This window comes from Anomalospiza imberbis, chromosome 2 (assembly GCF_031753505.1).
Source record: "Anomalospiza imberbis isolate Cuckoo-Finch-1a 21T00152 chromosome 2, ASM3175350v1, whole genome shotgun sequence".
Taxonomy (NCBI): domain Eukaryota; kingdom Metazoa; phylum Chordata; class Aves; order Passeriformes; family Viduidae; genus Anomalospiza; species Anomalospiza imberbis.
This window is the reverse complement of record NC_089682.1, coordinates 13,519,600-13,538,661: the sequence shown is the minus strand read 5'-3', so window position 1 is coordinate 13,538,661 and position 19,062 is coordinate 13,519,600. Positions and strand designations below refer to the sequence as shown.

The following is a 19,062-nucleotide window of genomic DNA, read 5'->3' as shown; positions in this document are numbered from 1 at the left end:
AAATGTTTGAGTACTTCGAATGCAGGTTTTTCTGTATAGATTAGGTAGTGTGGTCTCTTGCATGTTCTGTCCTTTCACTGGACTTGTGCTAAGTTTCATTTGCTTAATTTAGAACAAAAGCATGAACAGCTTATGCTATTTTCAGCACTGAAATACACTTATGAGACAGATGAAAGAGTTTGTTAAGACCTTTATTTATCTGTGAAAGATGGATTGTCTCTAATCCTGCAGGTACAATACCTTGTCAGGATATAGGAGATCTTGGTGGGCAGTATCAGCAATTCTGGTTGGAACAAGGGACTCCGGAGAAGTAAGGTGTAGGTTAGCAAGCTGGGGCATACCTGATCTCTAAACAATTAGCAAGGAAGGTTTTAAGTCAAGCATACAGCCTAAGGTAATTTGTTCTGACTCCCTTTGTAGTAGAAAGAGAGCAGTGTCAAAGCTGGATTAAATAAATCCTCTGAATTTTAGAGTTTGATCAGTGATTGAGAGACACCAGCATTATGCTTACTGTCTGTTGGCTTTCCTTCCAGCAGGTATACATGATGTAATGCAGGAGATGTTTGTGTTGTGTTGTCTTTAACTTCAGACTATGCCTTTTGTCAAATACAGGTAAGGTTTCAGAGAGAAGGATTAAATTATATATGTTGATATCTGCTTTGCAATTTGATACTTGTTTTTGCTAATTTGAACCACTAGGAATATTTGCTCCTTAATATCCTGTTTCAACACCTGGATTAGTTAAAAAAAACCCTAAAATACCCATTTCCCTTTACCTTTCCTGTTAATCCTTCTCTGTTTTCATATGTTTTAACTGGCAGCCTTTAGAAAGAGCAAGAGCTTATCAAGCAGTGCTCATCAAAAATATGGAATGATGGGACATAGTTTGAATCTTATTGCAGGGTTTAGTACCTGACAGTCATTTCTCTGGGAGCTTGTGCTAGTTCTGGTAGTTATATGAGACTGAAGAAACTTTTAAAATTTGGATTCTGATGATTGATAAGCCTTGGTTTAAAAAAAAAAAGCAAAAAGCGTTAATGATTTCATTCAAATTACTTGCCTAGTTTATGAAATGGAGCAGAAATTCCCATGTTTGAACTATTGGAAGTTACCAGAAAAGTAGGACGATTTAATAATCTAATGAAGTTCAGGGTCATATTTCCTGAAATGACTGGGTAAACATAGAGGAGACCTTGAGGTACAAACACTTTTTTTTTTAATCCAAGGAAAGTGAAACTGCAGAACAGTTGTCAGGGAGAAGGGTAGCCATTCTCAAGTAAGGGCTCTATACTTGGGCTGCTTTGCCCTTCTGACTTGTTTGGTTCTTTGACTTGTTCTGTGTGCACTGCTGTTTTATTAGGCAATACCACACTTTGCACACTAAAAATTTCTTTCCTGTATTCTGTGATTTCAGTGCAAAAAAAGTTTTCCAGTGTGAATTTCAGTTTTCCTCCTTGATGCTTTTAATTTTTTCTGGAATATTAAACTGTCGCAAGCTTCGTGCTGGAACTTGGAATTAGCAGGTGGAAGACTGACATAAAACCATGGGAATGTCTTAGTCCTGTGCTGGAGTGCATGCAGCCTTCTGATTCATTTCTTCTGGTTGGAATTTTACTTGTTGAATCTAGAACTTGCTTGGTCATACACTTTCATTTTTCAACAAACCAGATTTAAGTCAATGACAGCTGATGTTTTGATTGTCATGTGACTGCCTTAATTTCTTCCATTTCCTCATCTCCCTCAGAACTCACTGTCATCTTTGAACTTGTGTAAATACCATTTTTGTATTTGCTCAGAAGTCTTGTCGTTTCTTTAAATTGTAATTGCACCTCTACCTTGATGTTTTAATATGTATGGTACCTGGGTTTTTTGGTTCAATGCATAGCTTCATATTTTTCAACTTCGAGTTAGAAGTAGTTCATCCTGGAGATAAAGGAAAATCAATGAGAAGCCTGTACTTAGACTGAGAACCCCTGCAGAAGGCTTTGATTAGAGAAAAGCTTCAGATCTGACTCTTGCACACAATTGTCCATCAGGTCGCCAGTCATTTTTGTATGTACGACCGTGTGCCACAGATGGTAGGGATGGAAAAAGGTCTGTTACATCATCTGTTAGCAAAGTGGGTATATAGTCACTTCAGCAGACACACACCTCTTGATGATTTCTGTTGTTGTTGTTGAAGGCTGTTGTCCTTCAAGAAGTCACTACTAATTTTAATTTTGCAGTGTTTTGATCTGACTGCTTTTTGTGATCACTGATTTTTAATAGACTTGGAAGATGAGCCTGCTTTCAGTAAGAATGTGTTAATTGACAGGTGTCCTGAAGTTCTACAGTCTTGGCAGTAGTCCAGGATGACAGAGCAGTTATGACTTAGAAACTGCTATTCCTTACTGGTGAAAGGATTAGAGGAAATCTGTGAAGTTTTTAACTACTAGTCTCTTCTAACAGATTGTGAGAAGATCATTATGGCATCTAATTAGTTGAGAATATGTCCTCTGTGCAGAATGTTTGGGTTTTTTTTAAATTCCTTTACATGCTGCCACATGACTTGCACTATTAGGTTTTTTTTTCTCCTCTCTTCAGTGTTCTGCATGGTTACTCTGAGGATTTGAGTAAGGGATCATGTTCCTATCTCTGTGTGGTGTAATTAGCACAGCTATTTAAATGTTACCTGGAACCCATTTACCCGATCTGTCAGTTGCTGCTTAGTTCAGTGGAAATGCTTTTATGTAAATCACAGAACAATACTTCTGACTTGTAATAAGATTGGGCTGAATTTGGGGAACTGAAACACTTCATCCTGGAATAAAAATGTCTTGCTGAATCAAGGGTGGATTATGAAAGCTGCCACTTTTTAAAAGTGTATTATGCTAACATATGTATATGTATAAATTGAATTAGCTGTGATACTCCTACAGTGACAAACTTCCCACTGATTCTAAAAAAAAATAAGGAAAAGCTGACACACATGAAATTTTCCTCTCAATTTGCATGCTAGCTCTTCAGCTGGTCTTGGAATATTTGAAATTGAGGCCTGATGGGGTACAGTGCAGATGCTTTCCTTCTACTTCCTTATAATTTCTTAATGAAAGTGGTTCCTTCTGTGGCCCAGAGATGGTTGTTTTTTATAGGGATCTAGTGGCATTTATAAGGATTTGATTGCTGTTAGGCTTCTGTGGAGGATAACCACATTTTAAAAATTTCATTCAAATAAAAATAACCTTCCCTTCCCTCCCATGCTCCTTCAGTGTGCTGACCTTTTGCCATCCCGTATTTTGGAGGTAGATTTTGAACTTAAAATAATTATGAAAATTTCTTATCTTTCATATATGAGCAGTTCATGTAGTTCTGGATTTTCTTCAGAAGGATGGGTGTCTGACATGGTGACCAAGGAAAGATTAATTAACTCTGGCTTTTGTTTGTCTGTCTCAGTTTTCAGCCTGGAGTGTAAGCTTGTGTCACTTTGCTCTGTTATAAATACTGTGTTAAATTACAACAATTTTTTTAAGAAACTGTTTGATTTTTTGCCAGGGATTCCTGAGCTATTTAGTAAGAGTTTGAGGGATTCTATTCCTTCTCTGAAAACCAGTGCCAATTTTGGACTGTGCAGCTGTCCCAATTTCCTTTTTATTAGTTTTCACTCTAGGAATAAATTTTTGTTGTCTGCTGTTTATTCTGTTAGCATATTTAAAGTCAGCTATTTCCTTCCCTCATATAGCTCTTGCTTTACTTTTCTCCCCTTTCATTTTTTTTCTCCACATGGAAAAAGAGATGGATCTTCCAGAGGAGATCTGATGGTAAAGCAGTATGAAGTGGCATTTATTTGACTATTCCAGAAATGATCCTTCTGTTATTCCATACAGTACTGCATAGCTTTTGGCTCAGCTGGTCTGCATAATAGGGGATAGCCTCCCTGCTAAGCCAAGCAACTCCTCTGTGCTTTGAAGAGCATGTCAGGCATGTGTGGTAGTAGATTATCACAATTATCAAGTATCAGTACTGACTTAGTATTTGTCCCTGGCCTTTTCCATCTTAACTTGAGGCAAGTCTGTTCTGTGACTGTCTGTCAGCCCCTCTCTCTGAGAGCTGTGGTTAATAGTTTATTAATAGTTTGTTGTACATAGACCATCACAGACTTGCTATATAGCTCTTGAGCACAGAGGGGTATTTTGCAGTTTTATATAAACAGGATGCTCCTTTCATCATTTAATCTCTTTGGAAAGACAGTGTTAGAAGCAGACATTGTTAATGGGTTTACTATGTCTCAGTAAGTTTTTCTTAACTTAAAAAAAAAAAAAAACTGACCAACTTTTCTAATGCTTTGCATAATATGGAGTTGTTGGGTTTTGTCTTTAATTTTTGGTATTTGTGTCATGGCCAGTAGTTGTTTTTGGACTGCAGTTATCTACCATAAAGAGACCAGCTATAGTTGTTCCCTGGAAGGAAGACTTGATGCTCTCTGAGGTTCTGAGCTGTTACAATGAATATTGAGAGAGATGGAGTTTGGGAAAACCCGAGCCAATATGCATACACATAATGAAAATCTCTTTTACATGTTTTGCTTTTAACTGCTTTTGAAATGAAATGGGTGTAGGTCCTTAAATATTAAGTTGGCTGTCCTTAGTGTTTGGAAAAAAAAGAAGCATGAGCTGCAGATAGATTTTTCTTTTATGCTAAGTAGTTGATTTTCTTTTTGTTGTTTTATTTCTGTTTTCCTGTTTTCTATATTTGCTTCCCAGACCAGTAATTGAATGTGCTTCTTGGTGTGTACTAGCTTGGGGATAGGAATGGACCAAAGGGAGATGTGGAATTGTTGATGGGATAGCTCAAAAAGAGATTAATTGTCCAAAAATGCTAGCAGCTTCTCTGATAATTGCAGTGTCTTGTAGTTAAAATGTGAACATGAAAACATGAAAATTACTTTTACCTCTGTGCTTAATTCAGTCAGTGTGTCAAGAAGTTAAGTGTCAAGAATAAAATGATCAAGAGAAGATAGCCATGGGTCTTGAAGTCACAAAAATAACCTGGAAACACTGGATGTGCAGAACTGGTAAAGAGAAATACTGCATCACACTAAAGGACAAGCAACTTTGTGATTCCATTGAGTCCAAAAGTGTGCAAGGGTTCAAAAAAGATTGGATAATTAGTTCTCAATCTGTACATACAATTAAAACTGCAAAAATTTATTGAACTCTCTAAGCCTAACTTGAGAGTCAATGTCAGGATTTAAGCAAATTTTTGTTCACTGGGAGCTGAGAAGGAAGCTTCTCATGGGGAAAAGGGCTTCAGATGCCTTGCTGAGCTGCACCTGATACTGGACTTTCTGGGAAAGAAATGTAGGTGGATTACACATGAAGTCTGTACATTAGGGTGGCAATCACTGCCTAACTAGGTTTGGGTTTTGATTTTGTGTTTGGGGTGTTTTTTCTTTATTCTTTTTTCTACAGAAGAGAGCAGCTGGGTAAGATCTGTGGGAGTTGTGCTTCCAACTCTGCTCCTTTTTTGCTGATGGCTTGTGTTGAACTCTTCCTGGAGGATGAAATGTCTCTTGGCACATTTGTTGCCATCTGCTGTTTGTCTCTGTTGATAAGGCTTAGTTAGCACTTTTCCTAGGAAAGTGCATGACATAGTTTCAAAAACTGCTCCATTTACCTGTTGCTGTGGGACTAGGCACATGTTTTCCAGTTGGTACATATCATTACAGTTTCAGATGACTAACATGAAAAATGATAATCGAAGCTACAAGCCTATTACGTAGTAAGCTTTAATTAGTTAAACTGCTTCATATTAGTTTACTGTTGGTGCTAATGCTCTTGAAATTAATTGGCACTAAAGGGGGTTCAAAGTTTATATGCAATCATTGCTGTTATAATGTGCTATATTACTAGGTAACTTGGCTTATTAGGTGATTTTGTTCTCAATTACTGCTGCAAGTCAACAAGGACAGAGTAATTATCTCACAAACAATAGCCTTGCTCCCAAGGCAGATGTGACCAGACCCTTCCCGTGGAGTCCTGCAGTGTTCTAGCAAATAGGCAGGGGAAGGAGATCTGCATATGTCACCCAGCAGCAGATGGGGAAGATATTTAGAAAGTAGGATAGCACACTTTCAGATCTTCTGTTATGCTAATAAAGTTTTTGTGTGAGAACACAGCAATGTGAGTCCATCAATGACATCAACCCCTGGCATGTGCAGGCCATCAAAGCAAACACAAAATGCCTTTGTATGCATAGCTGGACAGTGTAGGCCAGTTGCTGCTGGAGTGAAGGTCATCTCTCATTTTCCTAGAATAGACTGAATACCTAGCATACACATTGTTTAAACTTTTCTTCTTTTGAACACAAGTTGTGTTTTTGTTAAAGTGGAAAATTTAGAGTAATGGGAATTTGTAGACACCATAGGAATTTCACTTTTAAGTTAATGCACTGTGTGCCACTGGCATAGTATAATATGGCTTATATCAGCCTACAAGCATCTCACAGAAGAAATAATAAATTGAGTGGATTAATATTACCTAGTAAGTATAACACATTATTAATTAATAACTATTTAATTCCTAAGCACAAATTTAAGATGGTAGAGTTTATATCTGAAATAAATTGCAAATGCAGATGACTTTCCTGAGTGGAAAAAGGAAAAATTACAATGGTGAAACTGTGGAATAGTGTGACTGAGCAGTGCCAATGTGCGTCTCTTGTTGGTTACTCTCAAAAATGCCTTCAGAAGGTTCATTGAATCTTCAGATTTGAAGTGTCTGCATCTGAGTTCTGATGCTATTCTAAGTCCCTCTTTACAGCTAGCATGTAAATCTTTATTTAGGACCATCTTTCAGCAACTGCACACAGCAGGTCAGGTATTTATTCCATCCCAGGAAACTACTGTTTCCAGAAATAAAAAAGGGTAACCACTACCTCTCCCTAATTTTCTCTGTCACTTATTTACTCAGAGATGAGAAGTTTTGCAGGAGTGTATTTGTGAATGGACATACCTTCTGTGAATTTTAAAGATGTCACGGTGTTTCAAGTGATAAAGGTGGATAATTACTTTGAATGGTAGGCTGCTTGGTATTGTTTTATTGGAAATATCTTTGGAATTTTACAGTGGATGATTCTTTGTAGCTGCAATGATTTTGCCCTCTTTGAGCACTATCAGTTTACGAGTCAGAATCTTGAGTATGTGGAGATATTATAGTGACTTTAAACACTGATGCACATAGGATCAGCTTTGTAGGAATAGTCCTGGAGATAGGAATTCATTTTGGGTATTTTAAGCGAAGTTGTTAAATGTACTTTTTAGGATTTTTTTGCTGTTGTTCTATTCTTTAGTATTTACAGTTATGACATTTAATTCTTTCTTTTAGGAGATTCTAGTTCCCCAGAATAAAAAAGATGAAGAGTGCAGAAAAATCAGTCCTTGTGACTTTCGCAAAACTATTACTCTTCAGGAAAGGGGTTACAAATGTGGAAGTACAGGGTACTGCAGCTTCATTTATGTGCAGCCTGTGAAGATATACAGAAACCTAAGGGGCTGTTTTGTTTGTTTCACTTTTTTCTGTAGGGAAGGAAAAATAAAAATACTTTGTTAAATCATTGCACTGTAGATGTGATGATTTTAAAGGCATCTGTTAAGTGTGCCTATTTGATAACATAGAGGGCTCCTCAGGAGTGGATTCATTTTGATATTTTAGCCTTGAAACGAAGTTTCTGTGTTTGAATCTACTAAAACTGTTGGTGTCATGTGTCTAATAACCCATCTGCTTGAATAGTGATAAAGCCTCCTACTTAGTCTGTCTACCTCAAGGGAATAACCAAGCAGCTATCATGACAATACTGCTCTGAGCCAACAAAATACATTTTTCCCCAGGAGTTCGCTTTGAAGCACAGATTATGTGCTTCAATAGTGAGAAATGCCCTGAAAATCTGTCTCAAATTGTCTGTCATGGCCAATGAAGTTGAAAAAACCAAACCAAAAACCAAGATACCCCAACTTCACCTTATTTAAAAGATAGCAAGATATCCATCCTTATGAATAGGATTATATGATGTATATTTTAGGGGGCTGGGATGGATTTCTTAGTAGACTATTCTGCCATGCAGCACTCTACAGACTGTTTCAGTTTTGCTCCATAAAGTCTTGAAGCAGTTGTGTTTTTTGGGCTTCCTGCTGTGACAGAGACCATTGCTAGTCAGAGGTGCCAAAGAACCAAAATGTTGTAGGTATCTGATGTCCCAAATGTGTGTGAATCAATCTGGAATCTCTAATGCATCTTTTCATTCTCTTTCCTCCTCACGGTGGTACAAATTCTCTTGTATAATCAGTTTCTTTTGTTTGTTGGTGCAGATTCAGAGTTGGCAACGTAAATGAGCCATGTTTCAGTTCTTCTTAGCTTCATGGTGGAGTTGCATGAAAGTGGTGGTGGATTTCCCATAATTTGTGTTAAATCAAGGTCCCATGCTTTGCTTCTAAAAATTATGCTGTCACTCAACCTGAAGTTACAAGCTTGAAGTAGACTGTATTTAGTTAAATTTTATGGCCCATGTGTGATTGAGGAAGGCCAGTAAGGAATCACTGCAGTCTTGTGCCATACTGAAATATTGTAATTTATGTGACATGTTTTGGATAAAATTTAAATGAATTGGATGCCTTTTGTAAGGCAACTCTGTGCAGTTATAAGAAGTCGTGTGTGGTTGGCAAGAGAGGAACTGTGTATTCCTCATTTGGCATAGCATAAAAATATTTGTACTTAAAAATTAGTATTCAGTAATTAATTTGGACCTCTCCTTATTTTCCTTGTTTAGTGCAGAGGGGTTTCTTTATTTACCTACTAAATGTTTATGAAAGATTTCAGGTAGTTCCTATCCATGTGTGCGTGATCTGATATCTTGAGTTTGCTTTGCTGCAGTGTACATCTGTGTAAAGCATTTGCAAGGAAAAAGTGATGTTTCCCTTGTCTTAGTTCAGTCCTGAAGTGATTGCTGTTTATTTTATTATTATAACTCTGATCATTGGTTTGTCTCTTTCCTCGGATCATACTTGTGCTTAGGAGGGATTGAAGTACCTGTGCTATAATTCACCTCTGAATATGCTAATAAATTTTGTGTGCTTTTATGTGTTTTGGTTTCTGGATAGTACCTTGCACCATGAATTTTTATGGGATTAAATAAAATTTTTAATCATAAAAGTTCCTGATGTAGCAAACAGAAGTGTCTTTAAATTAATAATTCCTGCAGCTTTTAGTGTTTTAATGCTTACTGGAAGTTGCCAGTTTTTAAGACTCTTGAGTGAAATCGGAGGTTGGGACCGGAAGGAAAGTTGGACTACAGCCTGTTTAGATGAGCTTTCTGGTACTAGCTGGGGAACATTTTTGAAGTATACATTGGAGACTTGAGGGCTTTTGCTATTGGAATGGTCCAAGGCTTTTTTAGATAGCACATAAGCCCTTGTGAAGAAGGGGACCCTGTGGCCCTGGTGGCTGAATGCTGTGCCATGACTGAAGACTATGTTGTCCCAATGCAGCTACTCTGGGTATAGTGGGTGGTCAGAGACACTTCCTGATGTGCAGCAAAGCATTGTTAATCCCGGTGCCTGAGCCCACAAGAGGGTCCCAAGTAGTTAGAAACTAAGGTGGATTACACCAGGCCTGAATGCCTGAGCATGGCTCAGAAAAAAAGAAAACAAAGGACCCTCTTACCCCAAGTGTCACATAGTTAATATTTAGAAAACAAGTTGTTCTAATTATATTTGTTTACCTCTTTCCTCTTCCCTGCTTTTCTTTTACCTTAACATACCAAGAAGTAACTCTTGAAATGATGCATTGCCTCGTATGTATAAGCATATTGTTATAGGGTAATTTAGTCATGCCCCTGTAGTGTGTGGTATTCTGGATGCTGTATGGCACTTGGGTTTGGACGATAAATGATCGTGAAGATCCCTTCCAACCCAAACCATTCTATGACTCTTTGGGATGGGATTTTTTTTTTGGCGGAGGAAAGAACTTTGGAGCAGGGCTTACATGCTTTTACATGTACGAAAACATTGGAGGTGCATTGTACAACTGGATTTTGTCTCTTACTGACCTGCCTTCCTTGTAAATTCTGTTTCTTAATGTCTCCCTTTCTCTTCTTCCCTCCTCTCCTCCCCAAAGTGTCTCCACTTCCAAAACATCCATGTTTTATGTTTTTTGTCACTTTCCAAATTTGCCATAACCACTGCTCTCATCTGAAAGGCTTTCAAGTTGAATACCATATTGGTTATAGATAAAGTTGGGAGCCTGGAGTTAGGTTACCAAAGCTGTTGAGTAAAAGTCAACTCTCCCACCTGTTTGACCTATAGTGAGGTCTTTGGGGTAGGTGAAGAGGGGATGCAGGAGAGAACAGGCTGCTACTGAGCACCAGGATGGTGCAGGTGCCAGCCACCAGCATCCACCTGACTGTTCCAAACTGTCTTCTCAGAGTACAAAAATGGGATTTGCTGCCCAGACTCTGGCTTGTGTTCTGGCTAGACCAAATGGAAGGGCCTATTTCCATGGGGGAGCAAGCACCTGCTTTTCCCTGGGAGGGAGAAAGGGGAGGGATGTTGTTCTGGGTCTGTCAGGACGCTCTGGCCATGTGCAGTGGTTGGCATGTTCTGTGCCAGTGCTCCATTTATTCTTCCCTGCCTTGCTCTTTCAGCCCACGTGAGTCATTTGCTGGCAGCTCCCTAATGCACACACTGCTTGTGGTTTGTTGCTGTAGGAGCTGAAGTGACTTGCACCATTACATGGAAGATTAAGTAGTGTCTTTGTTCAATGTATTTCTCTGTAGGCAATTTTTTGATACATCCCCAAGTACTTTCACCATCCATCTGTGTGTAGATGTTTGAGCTGTGTGTTACCACTGACCCTGTTGTTTTGGAGGTGTGATTTCCTAGCTTTCTCCCTGCTCTACTCTGGACAGGCTGGAGTGTCCTTGAACCTGCCCTCCCCTTTCCAAAGTGAAGAATGAGAAGCCTTTGGGCAGCTTAAGTGTCGGCCATGTCGCAGCTGACAGGAAACTGATCTGGTGCTTGGCCCCACTGCAGCCGGGGCTGCCAGGGGCATGTGCTGGGTTCTGCAAGCCCTGCCAGGACCAGGGGGTTGTGCCGAGGGCCCCTGTGCACCCTGCAAGGTGCAGCCTGGCTGTAGCTGTGGTCAGACATCGCATCTGCCCCAAAATGTTGCAGCTGTTTGCCACAGCTGCCTGTCCTGTCAAAACAGTGACTGGTCTCGGGGTTAAAGGTTGATGAAAACTGTTGCTAACTTGAGATGATTGATGTTGGAAAACTAATTAGTGAGCAGGGACAAATAATTTGTTCACTTGTACTGGTTTCTCTTACGGGTTTTGAAGGACTTTGCTGAGCTTCTTTTATCCCCTTTTTAATTGAAGGAGGGATGTGTTTCTAGTGGACTGCTTCCAAGAGGAAAGACAAGGTAAATTCATAAGCAGTGCTTGAATTTACTTGTGTTATTCTCCTGAGGCTGGCAGGGAGGTTCCTGTTTTGCTTAGAGAGGGAAATGTCAGACACCCTGGAGAAATTTTCATATTAAATACCTAGTGACATAGTTGGGAGCTCATTGAGCTCACTGTGCTCTGCCACAGGAGGTGTTCTCTGTAGTTGGGGAGGTAACAGAGGAGTGTTAAAAGGGTATTCTGGTAACATTACTTTGGCTTATTCAATTGCTGATGACAAGACATTGTGTTTCCACTTTGGTCCATGCTGCTAAAGTGTAATATAATTATTTGTATTAGACACCAGCCACCTGTTAATATCGTTCTTCTAAAGGTCATTGTGTGGTGCCTTGCTGTCTGAATTTAACGGCCCTGTATCAGGTTTGTTGGTCACTCTTTTGTGTGACATGGGACAAGTGTTTGTGGGGAAAGAATGTGAACCTGATATCCTGATGGCCAAGGGAGAGGAGAGGACCAGGGACAGGCTCTGCTGCTGCTATTGTCGTGCCACCAGGCCAGGGCTGGAAAACAGGTGGCTTCCTTGTGAGGTGCTTTCCTCAAACACAGTCATTGTTTGGAACAAAACCAAATTGTGGTAATTTCCCAAGAGAAACAGACTGATATCCATAAATGCAGGCTTTTTGGTACCCTGGATGTGGAGGGGACACTGTGTTCCTAACCTGGGCTATAAAGGAGAGGAGGGGTGCTGCTGTCAGTCCTCCTAATGCCATGTAAGGAAAGTGAGGTGATGGTAATGTAACTGTGCTTGGTGATAGTAGGTACATGCTTGATAAATTATGTTAAAACATATGGTCTCGGCAGTTAACCTTAATCCTGGTGTTGGATTAATTTACTAATGTCTGTACAGTGACCTGAAAATACAAAGCACTGTATCATTGAGAAATGTTGACCTTGTTAACTGAAAATTTTAAATTAATTTTGCTGAAAAAGAGGATGGTATGCATTTAACTTGAACTTTCACTCTTCCCACCTGACCTAGTATTAGTTTTTGAGAGAGGCAGGGGACAGGTAAGACTTGCAGATGAGCTTATTCTGTGCTAGTATCATGTTCATGAAGCAGATGCAAGTGATTGCTGCTGTAGGGGCTCAGCTGAATGACTTTGTTTTCAGATTTCCAGAAAATGAACGCTTCAGCTGTCAAAAGAGCAAAACAAAGCACCTGGTTTACCACATGGTGTAGGACATTCCAGCACTTGTGAAGAGGGAGGGTTGGCTTTAAGCCATCTATATTCCAGTGTCATTAGTAACTGCTGCTAACTCTTGGATTGAATTACTGGCTGAGAAAGAGCAAGGGCTTTTAGAGTCTTCTCTGCAATTGAAAACAGTCACATGAAAAACTCCCATTACTGACAGTTTTATAAGGAATAAGGATCTCACTCTATCAGTTGCATATTTATTGGCTCAAACCATTTGAGGCTCATTATGCGCATGTAGATAACTCGTTGTGGTTGTTTGAAAAGGTTCATTAGGGTCTTCAAGAATTCTGGCTTTATAAAAATCTAATTCATTATTTCTGCAGTGAAAGAGTTAATGAAGGATCACTTGTGGCTTTTAATTTTCAGCTAATTAAAAAGAACGTCTGTTTTTGCCTTGACACTTGTCGTTAAAAGTGCCAAATATAGGAATTTTTTTTGTGTGTGAGTTGAAGGGTGAGGAGGAGGGGGAAAAGTTACATGTAAATCATTTAGCCATTAACCTAATGTGGTGGATTTATAAATCCTATTACTATAAGCCCTTTTCATTTCCACTGAGGCCTGACGTGTGCTTGATCCTGCTAATGTAAAATTCATTCTGTCTAAGTGATTACTGAAGTAAGACATTTTAGTCAATTTTAATCAGATTGTGTGATACTTACTTGAACACCAACGTTAAGTAAGATATGGACACAGTTTGGCCATGTCTTAATTAGCCTTACAAATCAGACTAGGAATCAATCAGTGAGCCAAGTCTTATGAACCTTTTGACACCTAATGCTTTCTGTGGGGGGAAAAACCATCTATGCTGAGGGCTGTGAAAATACAGAGCTTGGAAGCAAGATGAAGATTGTAATCTGGTGTTCTTGCTTCATGGTGTGCTTGGCAGTCCCTCACAGTGTGCAAGTTCTTCGTGGTGCAGCCCTCATTGGTGTTTCTGAGTTGAGGCCAGTGGAGTGCTTCCTGCAGCCCATCATGAATTCCTGTCTCTGCAGCAGGAGCAGCAACTGGAGTATTTTTCTGAAGCTGCTTCTGTGCCAGGATTCATCTGTTATTTTGGTGGGGGTGGTGGTGAGGGACAGCTTTTCTTAATATGTTACTTCCTCCATCCAGGTGTTCACTGGTGACTGCTGACTTGGATTCATGGGACATCTGTGTTTCTCGGATTTAGCTGGCCCTGTTTTCCCTTTTAGGGAAGCTTTAGTATGGAAGATCTGCCTCATAGGCCCCTCAAATATTGCTCACTGTTGAGATCAGAGGAGGTTTTTGTGAAGTGTTGTCCTTTGATAAGACAAGTAAAGACTTTGCTGTTCTTCCTGGATCATTATCATTGCTTTTTCAGTAGGCTGACATGAGCCTCAAACTGATTTTCAGTCCATGTTAGTTTACCCAGTTTTTGAAGACTCATTACTAGCCAATATTTTTTCTGTTGTAATCATGTAGAATTTCTGTATTGATAACAACCTTTTTGGCGTTTTCTTCTAATACATGGACCGTTTCCTTTTATTACCAAGATACTTGAAAAACTTGTCATGTCCTTGAAGGATCCTATAGAAGTCTGTGGTCTTTTTTCTCCCCCGCCCTCTTATTTTGCTTATTGTGTCTTCTGCAGCATGGTGGTAAGCCTTAGGAGAAAAAGATGCTTGAAGTATATGGAAATTAAAATGTTTAGTACCAGAGACAGCAGATCTTCTCCCAAAGTAGGTAACATCTTTTGCAGAAGTCCCAACTACACATGGCGTTGTGTCGTTGCTGAGAATTTTGTAACCTGGTGAAAGACAGGTCCATTGTAAATCACCAGGTTAGCCTGGAGATTTTACTTTGCTGTTGTTGAAAAACTACCTGCAAAATAATTTTGTTTTAAGGCTTGAAAATTCAACCACCAGCAGTGTTGGCAAGCCGTTTTCAGAATCACTCTAAAGTCTGTGTGATGCAGACTTTATAAGTTGTTTTTATTTCTGAGCTTCGAGGCAATTTAAATATCTTTTCTCCTCTATCTAACCTGTTAAATTACCTCTCTCTGTTAGGGTGAGCGTACCTCATTTAGTCAGATGTTACTTAGTTGATGATAGGACTGCAAGCACATGTGGAAGAAAGTGGGGAACATGTTTTCTGCTTGATCTGAATGCCTCTTTGTCTTCCGTTTTCTCTTTCCTACAGTTACTGTTGGTCTGCCAGGTGTGCCTTTTTGAATGAAAATGAGAAATTTCTTTAGTGTAGATCTCTTACTGTGTTTGGGATGAGGCTCTTTTGAAAAGCTTCAAAATTAGATGTTAATTACCTTTCTCTTCTACTGGATAATCTTCTGTACTTTAACCAAATAAGGATAATCTTCTATACTTTAATCAAATAAATATTCAAATACTTTGAATTTGCTATATTTCAGCTTCTTGACAGTTTCTTATGTGATGGATTGTAGGAGAGCAAGTGCGCATGAAAAGGCAGAACTTAAACAGAAAAAAAAGTCATAGCAGTTCAGGTGAATGGGACAATTGACCCATTATAGTTACATGGAATTAGTCTGAACAACTACACAGTGAAGGCCAGGAAGAGAACTGTCAGCCTTTTAAGATGGTAGATATCTTATGGTTATAAGCCTGAGAAGGATGCAGTGAAGTCCATTCTAGATCACGTTTTAGGGTAAGTTTTTCATTAATCTCGGTCAAATTGTGGTTGGTTCTTGACTTTGAATATTAAATATCTTCCTATAATTGTATGTATACATATGATCAAAATAAATGTCCAAGTTTGGAAACATAAGATACCTCTGGGGTACTGCGTCTCAGAAAAGAACATGACCTGCAGAAGAGAGCAGGCATCTCTTATTGGCCATGTTTCATGTGTATTTCCTGGGAAAGTGCTTTAAAGTCTCTTGTTTCACAGCTTATCAAGACTTAAGAAAATTAGCATTATCTATATCAGAAAGCAGCAGTATTTCTACAGTGTCTTGGAGGTTGGTGGGCTGGTGTGTTGTTTTTTTTTTTTTAATCCAACAACAGAGTTAATGTATTTTTTAATATGTAAAAAGTTCAATATTGCTGATTTTTTTTTTCTCTTTTTTTAAATAGGCACTTGATATTCTTCAGCCCTGTCAAGGGAATATCTATGGGCTTTTTTTCGTGGCATTTATCTCATTTTAAGAATAGATTTCTTGTGTGTGTGTGGTTTCCTTTGTTGACTGAGGCACATAGGAAGATCCATCAGATCCTCACCCTTACGGTGAGGGTGACTTGAGACCTGTCACAACTTGCCCAGTCTCCATCACTGGAGATACTCAAAGGTGTCTGGACATGGCCCTGGACAATCCAGGTCTAGGTGGCCCTGCCCAGCCTGGGGAGCTGGACCACATGACCTCCAGAGGTCTCTTCCAACTTCAGCCAGCCTGTGGTTTTGTGATTAAATCTATTTTTTCTTTGCCTAATTCAAACCAGGTCTTAAAATACAAGCAAATTTTTACAGGGATTTTTATTCCTACAGCATATCCCTATATTTGCTTCTGTGTTGGGGATTGGTTTGTTTGTTATTTTAGGCACCTGTAGTTATCTAAGGGCATTAAAAAGGAGCTTAGCAACATTTATATCTGTAATAGCAGTGGATGAAATCAAGCCACTGTCCACCAGTGCTTGTGGATGGATTATTATGTTGGCACTAAAACTCAGGGCCCTGCAGGTCTCATTTCAGATATCATTTTAATGAGGATATTGAATGACTGGTGTGACAATAATGTTAATCAGTGCTGGTGCCTTCTACTTTAACTGAAAAGTGAGAGCAAGAGAGAGCTTTGAAAGAAGGTTTCCTTGGCATATGAGTGAAAGCTGAGTTTATTATTAACAATTCAAACTCCTGTAATAAGTAGTAGGAAAGCTTATTAGCTATGTTTTTAGATTAAACAAAACCTTTAGGTTGTGATGTTCTTTCTTTTAACAGAATTTGTGGGATGAGGAATTTAAATGAAAATTTCTAAAGTCGAAGATTGATTGAGTTGAAGTATGTAGCATGAAATCAATCCTGTCAAATTGTAGGGAAATAAGTGAGACATTTATAAACATTGTTAATGTTTTAGAAATCTAGTTTTGTGCAAATGTATTTTGAATTCTTTACAAATGAGATAACAGTAGGTCTAAATGACAAATTAAAGATTTAAAAAATAATCAGCATGCCTCTCTTGTAGTAATGGATTTATGGAGGTAGCATGCTTAACTTGCATTTGTAATTAAGGTTTTTCCATCATTAGAATAGAAATGTATTCCTGTTGAGCAGTATCTTTTTATGTGATTTATGTGGATTGAATGAGTGGCAAAACTCCACTACTTTAATCTGTTATGTGGCTAAAAGTCAGTATTTGGATTGGATTCCTAGAGGGTCATGCTGAAAGGTTAAATACATTTGTCTGTTTTCTTAGTCTTCAAATTTCCATATTCTTTATAAGTAACAAACAAATCCATGTCCTGTGGGATTGTACAATGACAGCTTAGCAACTTGGCTTCATTAGTAATGAAGCCATACTGCTGTTCATTTCAAATTTCTCTAAATACTGAAATGGGTGGGCTGTACATGGAGTGCTTAACAACAGACTAATGCATAAAAGAAACTTCTGAAATGATAATTTCTTTGCACAAGTTCATAGTCCTGAAAAATGTAACTGTATGCATTGATAAGCCACTAACCTTGTTCTGTTTTTAAAACCAGCACAAGCATCCTGGGCTATGAGACAGACTACAAAAGGTATTAAAAGTGCCCTATACTATAATTTTAGGTAATTGACCAAGTGACCACTAGCCGCTGAAATCCTAAAGGCTGATAATAAGGTAGTCTCTTTTAGGAATTTGCTTTTACATAAAGCTCATCTTTTCTCAATTGGAGTACTCCCAAAATTGTCATGGAACATACTTCTGTTTCTGGAGGAGCTCTGCCATCAAACATGGTTCCATCCTTAGCTCTTAGGTCATTATGATATATGTGGTGTGGTGAATATCTGTGGATAGGCAATAGCTGCCAATGACATGGACCCTTTTATTCCTGTACATCCTTGCAGGAAAAATCTGGAAGGTGAAGTTCCCCAACCCAGCCTACAGTTCCTATTCCTGGCTTAGAGTTTCAAGCCCTGTTTAACAACCAATTTAGGATTGTTAACTAGTAATTTTCTTCTGTAGTTAGTTTAAAAATAGTTAAAAAGCTTAAATGAGCCTTTTAAAAAATGTTATTTCTACATTATACATCTTACAATTGTTTGGTTGGCTAGTAGATTTTATTTCTGATATGTCTTGTAAATGCTTACTTTTTCCTAGGAGAGTCTTTCATATAGAAAGAGCTCTGAAGAGCTCTGTCTTGGACTTTGGTTGGTTGTTGGTTTTCTTATCAGACATATCTAGGGAATTTGGGAAGCTCATTTTTAAAAGATAATCTAAAAAGACTGTGTCTGACTATGACAGACTGGCAGGAGCTCTTTCCATCTGTATCCAATCCAGGTTCATCAAGTGCTGTAAAGAAGTCACATGGAACAAATCAGAACTATAACTGAGACTTCCTGCTGTTAACCATGCAAGTTCCTCATCGTATTTTCAAATCTTTGGAGCAATCACTAGGTCCTGCCTTAAGCAGAAAATGTTACCTGTGCCATGTAGAGCTGAAAGTGTTTCATAGAATCACAGAATATGCTGATTTGGAAGGGACCCATTGGGATCATCGAGTCCCAATCCTGGCCCTGTGCAGGACACCCCAAGAGTCACACCCTGTGCCTGAGAACATTGTTCAGATGCTTCTTGAGCTCTGTCAGGCTGGTGCTGTGATCACTTCCCCGAGCAGCCTGTTCCAGTGCCCAACCACCCTCTGGGTGCAAAACACCTGACATCCAACCTAAACTTCCCGTGACGCAACTTCAGGCCATTCCCTCGGGTCCTGTCACTGGTCACAGAGTGAAGACATCAGTGCCTGCCCCTTGTCTTCCCCTCACAAGAAGTTGTAACTGCAGTGAGATCTCCCCTCAGCCTCCTCCAGGCTGAACAGACCAAGTGACCTCAGTGGCTCCTCATAAGGTTTTTTGTCCCTGGCACCACCTGAGAAGGCTTGTACCACACTGCTAAAAGAGATGAGAAATCTGCACACAGAGCTATGTCTGGAGGCTTGGAGGAAGTATCCCAGCAAGACATGGGTTATTGGACTGAAGATTTAGATGCAATGTTAAGATAGAGGGACAGGGAGCGGTGTAGGAGTGACAGGGAGTGGCTGACAGCAGAGAGGAGGAAAGTCCATAGGCATTTGTAAAATAGCCTGTATAAGTAACATGATGTGGAAACGTATCATGATAATTTTTATTATTATTCTGAGGGTAAATGAAAGATTAAACCAGAGCTGGGTTTTTTTTAAGTAAAGTAGTGAACCC

General features: G+C 39.1%; 1 protein-coding gene across 1 annotated transcript in view; it reads left to right on the top strand.

Moving 5' to 3' along the window:
* The window catches only part of POLA1 (DNA polymerase alpha 1, catalytic subunit), a 185,085-nt gene that overhangs the window by 38,589 nt on the left and 127,434 nt on the right, over nt 1-19,062 (top strand).